The following is a 14,429-nucleotide window of genomic DNA, read 5'->3' as shown; positions in this document are numbered from 1 at the left end:
TCCTCTTTTTACCCACTCCTCATGATTAGTAATGGGCTACCCTTGACAGCTGTGTGACTTGGGGCAGATTACCCTCTCTGAGCCTCAGTTCGCTCATCTGTAAGAGCTTCATAACCAAGTCACTAATAATCAAATGAGTCCGCCCACCTTCCACCCCCAGCACTACAGGCAGGAAGGGGAAATGGAAGAGTTGGGAGGGGACCTGGGAGTCGCTCCCAGGGAGTTAATAGAGCCCCGGGAGCGGGGTCTAGGGAGACACTGGCGGGGACCCCAAGGTCTAAGTCCGTGCATTTGGAGCTCACAACCCCTACGTCGGGGGCGGGGGAGCTGGCAGCTAGGACGCCGGCCCCCAGCTTTCGCGGGTCTGAGCGCAAGGAGGCGGGGTGGGCCTCTGCTTTGTGCTGCTGAGGGGGCGCGGCCTCGCGGAGATGGACCAATCCGAAGAGGCCCCAGCTCTGGGAAGCCAATGGCGGGGTTGTGGGCGGGGAGAGGGTGCGGGCGCCGCGCAGGGTGCCTGGGGGCCTGGAAGCCCGGGGTGGGGGTTGTGGGGGGCTGCGAATGAGCAAGGGTCCCGCCCGCGGCCGCAGATGCCTCCAAACTGTGGGCTTGGCTGGGAAGGGGGCGACCCCTGCTCCGCGGTACTTCCCTCACTCCCCGCGCCCCGGGACCGCCGCCCCCGCCTCTGCTTCCTGCTGGCTGAGAGCGCCGAGCGCGCCGCCGGAGGCTGGGGGACGTGGAGGCTCCGGGCAGGCAGCCTGACTGGCTTCCTGCAGGGCGTGGTTTCTGAAACCTCCACGCGGAGGCACCTTCCCCAAAGTCGCCCCTTCCACCCTCCACACCTCCGCCGTGGCGCTTCTTCCCCGCCTCCCGGGCCGGCCGGCCCCACGGCAACGTCGTCAGACTGCCTGGAGGAGTTTCTTGTCAGGTAGTCCTTTCCCCATCCACCGTGCTCTCCTCTCCGAGGGGCTCCTGCCCAGCATCCAGCCCTTGCCTCCTTTTGACTGGTTTTCTTTCCACGTTTCACTCTTCCCCTCAACTCCTGAGCTGGGGGCCAGCCCTGTTCCTTCTCGCTGCTCCCCCCACCCCACCCCACCCCTCCAGCCAGACAACAATCAGTGCTCCAGGGATGGGCATGTGACCGAAATTGCCCAATCAGGAACAACCTCAGGGCTGTTGCTTAGCCTGCGGGCTCAGAACGCCTTTGTCTCCCCCAGGTCAGTGTGGCCCGTGGATGTGCCACCTGGCCCTGTAGCAGGCATTTGGCCACCTGGTAGACAGAGCTGGGTATGCAAAAGACAGTGCTAAGAGAGTCACAGAGAAATTGAGCCAGAACCCTGATCATAACCATACCTGAAGTGTCATTATCTCTAGACGGTTACAGAAGCCAAAATGCATTGTTCTAGACAAGAGTCAGTGGTGTTTTCCATTTCTTGCAATGTGAAGATATTCATTGACGATGTTTATTCCATCCTCACATCAATCCTGGGAAGGTACGAACTCTCATTATATAGCTAGGGAAACTGAGGCTCAGAGGAGCTAGTTTCTTCAGTTTACTCAGTAAGGCAGTGAAAAAATTGGGACCAGAATCCTGGCTATCAGATGCTGTATTGGCTAGACCAGAGTGGTTTAATACACCACACACAGTCTGTTTTCACTTTCGCACTCATGGCAGACATTACCAATCAATTGCCAAACTATTTCCTGCTGAATCCACAAAAAGTCTCCGACTCGCCCATTATCTTTTTTTTTTTTTTTAAGATTTTATTTATTTATTTGACAGAGAGAAAGACACAGCAAGGAGGGCTGCAGAAGGAAGAGGGGAAAGCAGAAGGCAGAGAAGCTCAACCAGCTAAGCCACCCGGGCGCCTGACTCTCCCATTATCTTAAGAGACCAGACCTTGTTTCCCAGCTCCTGACCACCAGGAGCTTATCAGATCTCCCCCACTGGCGCAGTCCTTTTGAATTGAATGGCATTCAGTGGAATCAAGGGCAAAGAGGATTCCAAAATTCTCAAATCTGGGAGCCTCTGCCAAACAGCAGAATAGCAGGCGAGGAGCCACAGTCCCCGCCCCCTCCCCCCAAGCCTTGCTCTTTGCCCAACTGGAAACATAGCGGCCCTGAGAGGAACTGGGTTCTCCTGGAATCACACAGTACCTGAGGGCAAAGCTGGGGACTGTGGCTGTTCCAAGTCCTTCCGAACCCAGTGTTCATTCTTCCCTTCCTGAGGTCCCTAAGACAGTTGGGCCAGAACAGGGCAACAGTAGGGGTGGAGATGAAATGAAGCGGGGATCTTGGGTCCATCTTGGAGGTAAAATCAGTCTTGGAGGGTGGAGGCTGTCAGAGCTGAAGATGTGGTCCAAGCCCCTTGGCTAAGGAGGCTGAGGCCAGAAAGGGTGAGAAGTATTCCCCCCTTTGCCATGTGTCACAGCCTGGCCGAGCACTCACATCTCCTGTGTCAGGAAAAGTCATCCAAAACCTGGAAATAAGGCCCAGAGCAGGACTGCCTTGTGTAACGAGTGCACCTACAGATGATTTAACTCTGGGAAACTTCTGTTGGCCTTGTGATTTACTTTCTTTTAAGGGCTCAGACTCGATGAAGTTACAGGTTAACCTGTGGGTCTGTGTCTGATAGAAAAGATAACACCAAAAGTTGCTATTGGGGTTTGGGGGGGGGTGCTTTGTTTTGTTTTAAGATTTTATTTATTTGAGAGAGAGAGCACAAGCCGGGGGTTGAGGAAGAGGGAGAAGCAGACACTCTGCTGAGCAGGGAGCCTGATGTGGGGCTCGATTCCAGGACCCTGAGACCATCATGACCTGAGCCACCCAGGTGCCCCTCCTATGCTGTACTTTTCATCTCTGTGACTTATTTATTTTATAACTGAAAGTTTCTATCTCTTAATCCCCTTCACCTATCTCACCCATCCCCCCCACCTCCCCTCTGGTAATCACCAGTTTGTTCTCTGTATTTAAGACCCCATTTGTTTTCTTGTTTGTTCATGTGTTTGTTTTCTAAATTCCACATGTAAGTGAAATTACATGCTATTTGTCGTTCAGAGGTTACTCTTGATTGCCCCAAAGGACATTAGTCAGGTTTTATTTTTTATTGAATTTAGGAATCTTATCCCAGCATTTTTTTAAATAAAAATTTTATTTATTCGTTTGAGGGAGAGAACGAGCAGGGGGAGGGGCAGAGGGAGAGGGAGAAGCAGACTCCCCGCTGAGCAGGGAGCCCAATGTAGGCTCGATTCCAGGACCCTGGGATCATGACCTGAGCTGAAGGCAGATGCTTAACCGACTGAGCCAGCCAGGCGCCCCTTATCCCAGCATTTTTAAATTAATTGTATAAATGCCAGTTTCTCAGGAAGGTGGGAGAGAGGGAAAAATACAGTTCCTCAAATGCTCTTTGCATCAAGTTACCATCTTGGTGCTCCCTCATTAATTAATGAGTTGAATTACGTCTTTTTTTTTTTTCTCAAGATTTTATTTATTCATTTCAGAGAGAGAGCAAGAGAGCACAACCAGGGGGAGAGGCAGAGGGAGGGGGAGAAGCAGTCTCCCTGCTGAGCTGGAAGCCCAACATGGGGCTCAATCCTAGGACCCTGGGATCATGACCTGAGCTGAAGGCAGACGCTTAACCATCTGAGCCACCCAGGCGCCCCTGAATTACATCTCTGACAAATGCTTCCTGTCTAACTGTATGAGAGTCATGATTTTAAATTTTTTTTTTTAAGATTGTATTTTTTTAATGTAATCTCCACCACCGACATGGGGCTCAAACTCACAACCCCAAGATCAAGGGTTCCATGCTCTACCGACTGAACCAGCCAGGTTCAGACTTTAGGTTTTGGAAATCATACTTTGACACCTATCTCCCAGCTCAGGGCCCGTCCTCCCCCACCTTGATCAGGTCTGGGCTAGAAGGAGGTCAAGACCTGGGTCTCCCTGGATATTCATTCCCCCACCACTGCTCCCGGGTCAGAGTCACCGCCCAGGCCACTCTGACCCATGGAACTTGGAGGTCACTCCCCACAGACAGAGCTGCCTGACCTCCATCTGCCAGGGCATGTCTAGCTGCCATTAACAGGCAGGTTCACGCTGAGGCCCCCAATTTCATCTCAGGGATCCTGGGGAGCTATGGATGGTGTTATGTGGGGGAGAAAACAGGCAGGCCCATTGTATCTCCAGGGCCCAGCACACCTCATGGTGGCCCCCCCATATCTGTCAGTGCCAGGGTGTCCAGGGTGTGATGGCCGTGGAGCCAGGACACCACCCTTGAGGGAGCACCTCTTTCAATGTCCCTAAAACCCTGATGGAGGTCAGGTCCCTGAAACTCTGGGACAAAGCATGGCCAGTCCCAAGCTGGGCAATGCCAGGGCGTCACAGCCCCACACACTTGCCAGGCACCCCCCCTCTTACCCGCCTGAGTGACTGACTCCACTTGTTGGTTCCAGTTCTACCTCCCAGCCTATATAAATATTTTTTTAAGATTTTTATTTATTTGAGACAGAGTGAGAGCAAGCAAGAGAGAGAGCATGAGGGGTAAGGGGCAGAGGGAGAAGGAGAAGCAGACTCCCGCTGAACAGGAAGCCCCATGCGGGGCTGGATCCCAGGAACCCAGGATAATGATCCCAGCAGAAGGCAGACGCTTAACCAACTGAGCCACCCAGGTGCCCCTCTACCCACTTTTAAAGCCTGGCTTCACCCTCCCTGCTCTGAGAAGCACCCCATCCAGTTCTCTCTCCTCTAACTCAGCCAGGACATGGTCCTCAGGCCCCTGCTCTGGACCCCCAACTTGGAGGGATGCTGGGGTTCCTGGGCCTCAGGCTAGGACAAATAAGGCTAGTTCAGTTGTAATTTGACCACATATAATGACTGGCGGTTATTAAACCTGTATTGACTCTTATTATGCATTTTTTGAACGCAGTGTTTTTTGTTTTTTTCTTTTTTTGTGTAAAGGGCTTCTGAATAGGTTTGAGGCAAAGGCTTCCGGAGGGACCCCCATTCCAGGACGGGTCCGGCCCCACCCAGCTTGGCGAAGCAGGCGCGTCTCCAGCGCCACCTGGCGGCCGTCAGGAGCCCCGCAGCGCCATCTGGAGGTAGACGTGGCGCAGGGTCCCTGAGGGCTGCGGAGTCTTGGGTGGGGTCCCCTCCTCTCCCCAGCCTAGGAGGAAGCAGGCTGTATCTTTTGTCTTGGTAGTCGTGGACAGCTTCCCTAAGGATGCACGTTGGAGCTGGGCCATGCAGACAGTTATTAATTCGCATTCTCAGTCCAGCTGCCCCTGGTGCAAGAGCCAGAGTGTGGTCTTGCGGTGAATTAGGTGAATTAAGTGGGCAGCGCGCAGCTTGGTCCACTCAAGCCTGTTCCAGCCTGGGTGTGTATGGGGGCATTGCGCGCGCGCGCACACACACACACACACACACACACACATGCCCAGTGTCCCACCAGGGAATTTATGATCATCTTTGAAGGCCTGTTTATTGAACAATTCCCTTTATTTAGAGGAAGGGAGTTAGTCCCTGAGAGAGCCTGACCCAGCTGAGTCAGCAGGGAGTTCAGACAGGGCCAAGTCTGTCCACCCAGCCCCTTTCCAAAGGCCTGGGTCCCGGAACTAGAAACAGTCAGTCCCCACCCCACACCAGTTCCTTCCAGTCGGCCCCACCGACAGCGAAGGCCAGGCTCGGGGGTGGAGGTGCCAGGAAGGTGGGAGAACCGCCCGTCCCCCTGCCCCCTCCCCACGTCAGGTTTCCAGCTCCCTACTTCTTCCCTAAATCCTCAGGCTACATCCCACCACCAACCCCGCCCGGGATGGGGCCGGAGGTAGCCTGGAGCCGGTGGGTGGAGAACTCCGGAGGGGTGTGCTCCAAGGCCTGCGAGAGCTTGGGGGTGGGGCCTCTGCGCGGGCAACGCCCCTCCCCAGCCCCTTTTGGAGCATCCCTCTCACCCGCCCCCAGCTCCCGGGAATTCCGCTGAGTCACTTCCGAGGCGTCAGCGGCAGACCCAGAGGGAACAATAAGGATCGTTCGATTCCCGAGGCAGTGGTTCAGCGCTCACCTGGAAGACCCGGCCCGTACCTTGTCTAAAGGCCTCGTCGTGGCCAACGAGGCCAACCCCACCTCGTCCCCTGCCACTCTCCCCCATCCATCCTAGTGACCACGCAGGCTCCTGCCTCAGGGCCTTTGCACTAGCTTGTGCCCTCCGACTGGCACGCTCCCCCCTGGGCACCTGTAGCCTGCACATCCTTCCCACCGTCACTGCCAAGGCGTCTGCTCCAGGGGGGATGTTTCAGAGAGGAGCAAGGGGGGGAGCTGCCAGCCTGACCCGCAGATGCTCGGATGGGCAGTTAGATTGGAAAAGATGCAAACTACTAACTGGGAGCGCCACGTGCCGTATGGTGCAAGTGGACAGGTGTGTGCGCCCGGTGTGCGTGACCGTGTGACGGTGCAAGGCTGCCTGTGCAAAGCGTAGGCCCCAGCGCACTGAGCTTGCTTCACGCGAATTCCCCACCGGCCCGGATGCCGGTCTTGCAGCCATTGTCTCCCGGCTCCAAGCCCATCCTTCACAGCGAGGCTCCGGCTGGGGGCTGCAAACTACGATTCCCAGAATCCCTGGTCGCCCCCGGAATTCCTGCTGGGTTCGGCCAATAGCAGCCGCCGGGACTCTTAACCTTTCGGATGCTGAGGACTTTGCAGTCGCCTTTTCTTAACCTTTCGGATGCTGGGGACTTTGCAGTTGCCTTTAGCATCTGAGGGTGACATAGGGAGCCCTTCTCAGAATCGCGCTTTAAAAAAAAAAGTTGAAGCCTTTAAGTTGTGTTTTTATTGTATCCTGCCTTTTTAAAATTGTGGTAAAATAGCATAACATAACATTTCCCATCTTAAACAATTTCGACTGTGGAGTTGAGTCATAAGTATCCACTCTGTTGTGAAACAGCACTCCAGAACTTTCTCTCTTTGCAAATCTGAAACTCTATACCCTTTAAATTCTCCTTTCCCCTAAACCCCCTGGTAATCACCCTTGTACTTTCTGTTTCCAAGTTTGACTTTAGGTATGCCGTGCAAGTGCAATCATACGATACTTGTCCTTTTGCAGCTGGCTTATTCACTCAGCACCATGTCCTCAAGGTCCATCCGTGTCCTAGCACGTGTCACAATCCCCTTCCCTTTAAAAGTGGAATTCTGTCTCATTGCGTGTACCTGTTGTTTATCCATTCATCATAGACAGACACTTGGTCAGAATGAGGCACTTTTTAAAAATTTATTTATTTATTTATTTATTTATTTATTTATTTATTTATTTATTTCAGAGAGAGTGAGAGCACAGTGGGAGAGGCAGAGGGAGCGAGAGTCTCAAGCAGATTCCCCAGCAAGCACGGAGCCTGACTCGACTCTGGGCTGGATCTCAGAACCCCGAGATCAGGACCTGAGCCAAAACCAAGAGTCAGGGGCGCCTGGGTGGCTCAGTTGTTAAGCATCTGCCTTGGGCTCAGGTCCTGATCCCAGGGTCCTGGGATGGAGTCCCGCAAGGGGCTCCCTGCTCAGCGGGAAGCCTGCTTCTCCCTCTCTCACTCCCCCTGCTTGTGTTCCCTCTCTCACTGTCGCTCTCTCTGTCAAATAAATAAAATCTTTAACAAAACAAAACAAAACCCCGAGAGTCAGATGCTTAACTGACTGTACCCCCCAGGTGCCCCCGGAATGATGCTTTTAGATTCGTACAAGAAAATGCATAGAATTACAAAGGAAACTTTGTGATTACAGCTGTCAGCAAGTTGAAAGTACAAACGTGTGGCCCTGTCACCATATATGCATTTCTTTATTCATGCATTAAATAACATATCTCAAACCTAGAAACTCTAGACTGTGGGGCCTCCGGTCAGGTTTCTGTCCACCAGACCTCGCGTGTTCCCATGACATCGGCCAAGCAGCGCCGTAATGGAGCCCCACTACTTCATTCCTAAGGACACCATGATCAGTTAGCTCCATCAGAAACTCCTGCAGATCCGAACTTTGTGGGAATAGCTTCATCTCTGTGTCATTCGCCCACCTGGCCTCTAATGCTTAAGAGTTTCCGCTCAGGGGGCGCCTGGGTGGCACAGCGGTTAAGCGTCTGCCTTCGGCTTAGGGCGTGATCCTGGCGTTATGGGATCGAGCCCCACATCAGGCTCCTTCGCTGTGAGCCTGCTTCTTCCTCTCCCACTCCCCCTGCTTGTGTTCCCTCTCTCGCTGGCTGTCTCTATCTCTGTCGAATAAATAAATTCTTTAAAAAAAAAAAAAAAGAGTTTCCGCTCAGGCTCTGCCATTTGGAGTTCCACCAGCCCCCTGAGATCAGGAGCCCACCCCAGTGGAATACCACACCCCCCCGCCAGCACCCAGAGGGTAGCCGCGCAGGGATGAGGCTGCTGCCCCACCAGTGTATTTCTCAAAGGCGTGCATGTCACACGTGGCGAGTCACTCCCATTGGCCTCTTCCTCCCACGTAACCCTGGGGAAAGTTCTGGCCTATCTGCCTCACTGAATGTAGGCCATGAATGGGTTGGTTGAAACTTCAGTCTACAGACCTGGCAGACTGTTGGAGGCCCTTCCAGCCGCACCAGCTGACCCCTGACACTCTGGCCCCGATGCAGTGTCCCAGTCCACCCTGTTGGGCCTCACACCTCGGAGCCCTTCTCCACCCAGAGCCCCTACCTTCCTACTGATGGAAACTAGCAACGTTTGGGGACGCCTGCTGGGTGACTCAGTCAGTTAAATGTCTGCCTTTGGCTCAGGTCATGCTCTGGGGGTCCTGGGATCAAGCCCCGCGTCAGACTCCCTGCTCAGCGGAGAGCCTGTTTCTCCCTCTGCTGCTCCCCTACTTGTGCTCACTCACTCTCTCTCTTTCTGACAAATAAATAAATCTTAAAAAAAAAAAAAAAAAAGGAAATTAGCAACATTTGGAGTATAAGCTATTTTCTCCAGAGTCAACCTTGACTTCTGAGCGCCTGGGGCAGGCTGAAATCTGACCCTCATTCCAGGGTGGTGGTGGGGGAGCCTGCAAAGGGTCCCTTCAGACGAGGGTGTTACGGGGTCTTCAGCAGGGAAGGTTAGATTCCTCAGATACTGGAGGAGGGGCTGCTTCTGCCAGCTTCCAGTGCATTCACCCAGATGTCCAGACTCAGGGTGACCAGCCCCACAGTGCGATCATGTGCAGGAGAGAGGGGGTGCCTGTGTACCCTCTAGGCCTCAGATTTCTCATCTAAAAAAGGAGGAGAGAAATGTCTCCCCCCATAGCGTCGCTGGGAGACTGCAGCCAGACCTCTTGGTGGGTGGCTGATGGCTGGGTCCTGGGGCGGCTAAGGGCGTTCCTCTTGCTTGATGTTTTCCCACGGCCTCCTCTTGTCCAGCAAGGCCTGAAGTGAGGCAGAGCCTGAGGAGGTGAGGGAGGGTTGAAAATGAGGTGCTATGGAGGGGGGGACCCCTAGTGGGCTGGGTTGCACAGGGAGAATCCAGTCACTCCCTAATGCTAGGAATGCGGACACACAGGGCCGCCTAGCCAGGAAGGAGAATGTCCCCGCTAGAGGGCACCCGAGAGGTGTGTCTTCCAGCCAGTCCTGCCTCCGTCCTGCCCAGAGCCTGCTGCCAGCCCCCCACCCCTTCTTCCTCACTCTCTAGGCCTCCCCTTCACTTGAGCTGTTTCACATCCCCTACCACGGGCTCCCTTGCCCCCTGGCCACAGAATATCTCTGTCAGTCTCTCTTGTTCACGCTCCCCCAGACCCTGCCCTTCTCAGCCTGGGGCACCTTGGCCTAGTCATGTAAACTTGCTGCCTTTGGAGGTCTCCATCCCCCAAGAGGGTCATGGGAGGCTTTCACCAGAGAGCCCAGACGCAGTGCCCATGTATGGGGGTTCCAAAATAGTGGGAGGAAAAGCAGGCTACCATCCTTTTGCTTTCTCTTCTCTCTTCCCTCTCCTTTCCTGGATGCCCTTTCTTAACCCCTCCTCCCTTCCTCCCTGCACCCTCCTCCCTTCCTTCCCGCTGGCCTGGGTTGCCCACAGCCCTCTGGGGCTCTCTGGGCTCTGTGTCCCCAACAGTGTTGACCGACCGGCTGGCACCCACGATCCCTGTGTGTCCTCACCACCTGCAGAGGCTTCCTGAGGATCCAGCCACCTGGAATCCGAGGCCAGGTGACCTGCTGGCCTGTGTCCTGACGGTACGCTCACCTGGAGTGACCCTGGCCCCAGGGACAGGACAGTCAGGACAGGACAGGCAGGGCATGGGGTTGGCTGGCCCCATTTGTCAGAAACACAAGCCTTCCCAGCCAGGCAAGGCTAGGCCATTGGCCTCATGGAGCTGTGGGCTGAAGACCTTCCCACCCTGGCCCCCCACCCTAGCAAGTCATCCCTTCTCCCAGGGTGGGGCTTAGGAAAAGGGGAGCCCCATACAGACCCCTGTATTGAGCATCTACAGCATACCTAGGGCTCATACCCAGCATTTTGCATATATCACTGCATATAATTCTCAGTAAACTTTCCCCAAAAGGATTATTGATTGCCCCATTGAACAGAAGAAGAAACCGAGGGTCAAAGAGGTTGACCACCATGTTCAATTCCCAGCCCTTGTGCTTTTTGCCCCTTTCATTGTGAAAAGTGGGCAATATTTCAAATACACAGAAAAGGACAGAGAGGAAGATAATGTACCCCCAGACCTAGTCATCATCTTACCGTGTTTCCTTCAGCTTTGTTTTCTGAAAGAAATATAGGAGATCAGAATCAGTGGGCACCCACCCTTCCATGTGTCTCCTTGCACCCCCTCCCACCTGTACCCCAAAGCTGTAACAGCGACTCCCTCCCATGTTCCTATGACCTCTGTACCTTTGTGGACATCCCTAAACAATGTATGGGAGTGTCCTGTGTGTGCATTTTTTTTTTTTTTTTTTTTTTTTACAGTTCTGTATCGGGGTATAATTTCCCTACAAGTCGAGGTCACCAACCTTGACTGTGCAGCCATAGGGCCACCACCCGACTTAGCACAGGGAGTGGGTCCATTCTGGGAAGGCTCCAGCCCCTGCCTCCCTGCCACTCAGGACCTGCCCCCCACCCCCTCTGGACAGCCGCTGTCCTGACTGCCCTCACCACGAGTTAGCTTTGCCTGTAAATGGAGCCGGAAGCAGACAGCATGAGGGGGGCCCCTGGGGTTCATGCACCCGCCGGCCACTGCAGCAGAGCGAGCTCTTCCCTGCTTTGCACTGCATTCCGTCCCATACCCCTGACCGATCCCTGCTCCAGGGACGCTATCTGGGTGGTTTCGGCCGGACTCTCCGACCCGGCACGGATGGCTCCTGGCTGCTGGCTGAGATTTATCTGGGCAGCAGCCTGGGCCTCCTTCGCAGGCCTCTCCTGGGCGCCGCGCGGACCCGCAGCTCCGGGAGGAAAGCGCCAGCGGGGGCGCCCCCTGGCCAAGCCCCCGGCCACTGGGAGCCGAGGCGTTTCGAAAGGCCCGGCCGCACCTCCGCCCCCTCCCGGGCCCCTCGGAAAACGGGAAGTTCGGGGAGGAAGCTGCTGCGCGCAGCCCGGCGGCCCGCGGGCCGGATGACTAAGTTTGGCTGCGCGACCTGCGGCCGCTTGCCTTTTATGGCGGCCTCGTGGGCAGCGGACGTGGCCGGGCCGGCAGGGACCGCGGGCCGCGCCGGGGAGGGGGAGCCGCGCGGGGGCCGCCCGCGCCCCCCAGCTGGCCTGGCCCAGCCCTCCCCTGGACTTGTGCGGCGGGAAACTGAGGCCCGGAGAGGGGCGGAGCCCTGCGGAGGTCACACCGCACGGCGGGGTGGAACCAGATGACACCCGATGGCCCTGCTCCCCGGCCCAGGGCCAGGACGGGGATGACTCACGGGGGGGGGGGCTGCATTTATTGAGCACCCACTGTTTGTCTCGGCATCCACTGCCTCTCAGCCTCAACGCAGTCCTAAGGGCTTCGCACCCCCACCCCCGGAGGGGCGCCTGGGGTGCGGGCGGGGAAACGGCTGCGCCCCCCACCCCCGCTGGTTCCGGCTCTAACCCCGCGCTGGGTCGGCTGGGGGCTGTGCTTTACATCTGCACAAACTCCGGAGAGGAAAAGCCTCACCCCCGGTTAACAGACGGGGAAACTGAGGCTGGGCGCCAAAGTAACGGGCGCCCAAGGTCACAAGCTAGCCAAGTGACAAGTTTGCCTGGGAGGGAGTACCCAATCTCTAGAGGTATTAAAATGCACTCTACAGTCCCCACTATGACTCGGACGCATCTCCACGGAGCTGAGTTATGCTGTGACCCTCGTTGGTCGTCCAGATGCCCAACCCCGCGCTCCCCGGACCCGCCTGGCTGTGGGCCTCAGGCTGTTCAAACGCGAAGTGGGGACAAAGTGCACGGCGCTCGGGCGGGTCCGGAGGAGGGGAGCGCGGTCGGGCTGGTGGTCTGGGGGACGCCAGGGGCAGGGGCGAGGCGGGGATTAGAGAACCCTCCCGCCCGGGAGCCCCCCGGGCCCCCGCCGTCTCCCTGGGGGCAGGAGGACGTGGGGGGCGGCCCAGGCAGAGCTCGGCAGCCGGGCGTGTGAGCCCAACGCCCCCTCCCCGGGCGCTCCCAAACCTCGCCTTTTATGGAGAGGAAGTTGGGCCAAGTGGGCCGGGCCGGCCGAGGAGCTGGGAGGGCGGGGAGGGGGCCCGCGGGGAGCTCCGGCCCGGCCCGGCCCGTGCTGGACACGCTCTGGGAGCGCCGGGCTTATCTGCCCGCGGGAGACTCGGTCCCGGGACGAGGGAGGCGCGGAGCCGCGGCCACGTGAGCCTGAGCCGCGCGGGCCTGGCAGCGTCAGATAATAGCACCCCACCCCAGCCCTCAGCGCCCGAGCCCTGGGCAGAGGCGGCGCCTGGACCCCCGAGGCTGAGCGGGGGCCCTGGCCTTGGGCTTCACCACCCCAGGCTGGAAGGCTTGTCTGCAGAATGGGTCTGACCACTCTCACCTCCGGACTGCAGGCAGTTACCTACCTGGGGTGTCCAGCGGGGCCCTCCACCCTCTGATTTGCTTAGACCTAGACCTTATCCCCTCCCCACCTGTGAGTGTCTGGGTCTCTGTCTTGCAGCCCACTGTCTGGACCCAGATTCTGAGCAGAGAAAACCCTCCTGCACCCTCAACTGTCACCTCCTCCAACCCTGGCCATGTGGCGCTGCGTTGACTCAGTATCCCACCCATCCGGGTGGGCCAGAGCCCCTGGGCCCTGGATGCTGGTCTGAGGCCACCGGGCTCCACGATGGGGTGAGCACACTGAGGCCCAGGGACGGCAGGGCATGGCCCAGCGCACCTGAGTGCTGCGAGGGTTCTGCTTTTCAGCCCCAGGCCATGTGAACCCCCACCTTAGGAACGCTGGCCCAGGTATAGCCACAGGGGTCCCCATGAGTGGCCTGTGACAGACTGGTTCTCCTGAGTCCCCCAGAAATTCCCAGGCCTCCAAGAGCATTGCCTCGGCCTAAGGAGCTGAGTGTCAGATGGATGGCAGGGCAGCCGCGGGGCCAGAGGACGCTGGTCCAGCTCCTCTGCACGGCTCCGTCACCTGCACAGTCGCCTCCGGCTCTGGGGGCCTGCCACACCTGGCCATGGGTCCTGGCTCGGCCCTTCCCAAGTATGGGTGCTGCTAAAGTCCCCTAGGCTTGCGTTTTCAGACTAGAACAGAGAGCTTCCCCCGGCCCCCTACCCCGAGGCCCAGGGGTCCGAGGGTGGGGACAGGTGAGGGGGCCACTTACAGACACTAAGCTGGAAGGCTGGCACCACACCCAGTGCACCCTCAGGGAAAGGCGGCTATCCTGATTAGGCCTCGATAATGTCTCCAAGTGGCCCCAGGAGGACAGGGAGAGGCCAGGCTCCAGCCTTTGCCCTTTGCTCTCTGCCCTCGGCTCAGGCGGCCCCTGGGAGTAGGCAAGAGGCTAGGCCAGGAAGCTCGATCCGTCAGCTGATCATGGCTCCCTCCCCAAAGCAGACCTCGGGGAGCTCCCATGGAGAGGCCACTGGCCCCCAGTTCCTCCCTGGGAACATAGGGAACGTTTTCCAGCCCAGCACCTCCATTGGGCACTTTTCTTTCGAAGGTTTTTGTTGTTGTTGTTGTTTTAAGTTCTAAGTCATCTCTGCACCCAGTGTGGGGCTTGAACTCACAACCCCGAGATCAAGAGTCCCATTCGCTACCGACCCAGCCAGCCAGGCCCCACGTGGCACTTTTCTGACCCCTCAACACACACTCTGGGTCCATGACATTTTTACCCCTATTTTATTTTATTAAAAAAAAATTTTTTTTTAGAGTAGGTCAATTGTATTTTATTTTATTTTAAAGAGTTTATTCATCTATTTGAGAGAGAGAGGGCGCGTATGCACAGGACCAAAGAGAGGGGGAGGGAGAGAGAGAAACAGACTCTCCACTGAGCAGGGAGCCCGATGTGGGGCTTG

At 56.7% G+C, this 14,429-nt stretch overlaps 2 long non-coding RNA genes across 2 annotated transcripts; one reads left to right on the top strand and one right to left on the bottom strand.

The window, feature by feature from the left end:
* The first annotated feature begins 794 nt into the window (after positions 1-794).
* On the top strand, positions 795-8,249 carry LOC123802570 (uncharacterized). The gene is made up of 3 exons (XR_006782577.2): positions 795-925; positions 4,957-5,096; positions 5,953-8,249. It is a non-coding gene; the product is annotated as an uncharacterized LOC123802570 (long non-coding RNA).
* Positions 8,250-8,261: 12 nt separating this feature from the next.
* On the bottom strand, positions 8,262-13,821 carry LOC123802571 (uncharacterized). The gene is made up of 3 exons (XR_006782578.2): positions 13,736-13,821; positions 10,695-10,717; positions 8,262-9,399 (listed from the first exon to the last, which is right to left on the bottom strand). It is a non-coding gene; the product is annotated as an uncharacterized LOC123802571 (long non-coding RNA).
* Positions 13,822-14,429: the final 608 nt, after the last annotated feature.

The sequence above is a fragment of the Ursus americanus genome, chromosome 2, assembly GCF_024610735.1.
Source record: "Ursus americanus isolate L20-20 chromosome 2, mUrsAme1.1.p, whole genome shotgun sequence".
Taxonomy (NCBI): Eukaryota; Metazoa; Chordata; class Mammalia; order Carnivora; family Ursidae; genus Ursus; species Ursus americanus.
The sequence above is the reverse complement of the archived record's forward strand: the minus strand, read 5'-3'. Positions and strand labels throughout refer to the sequence as shown.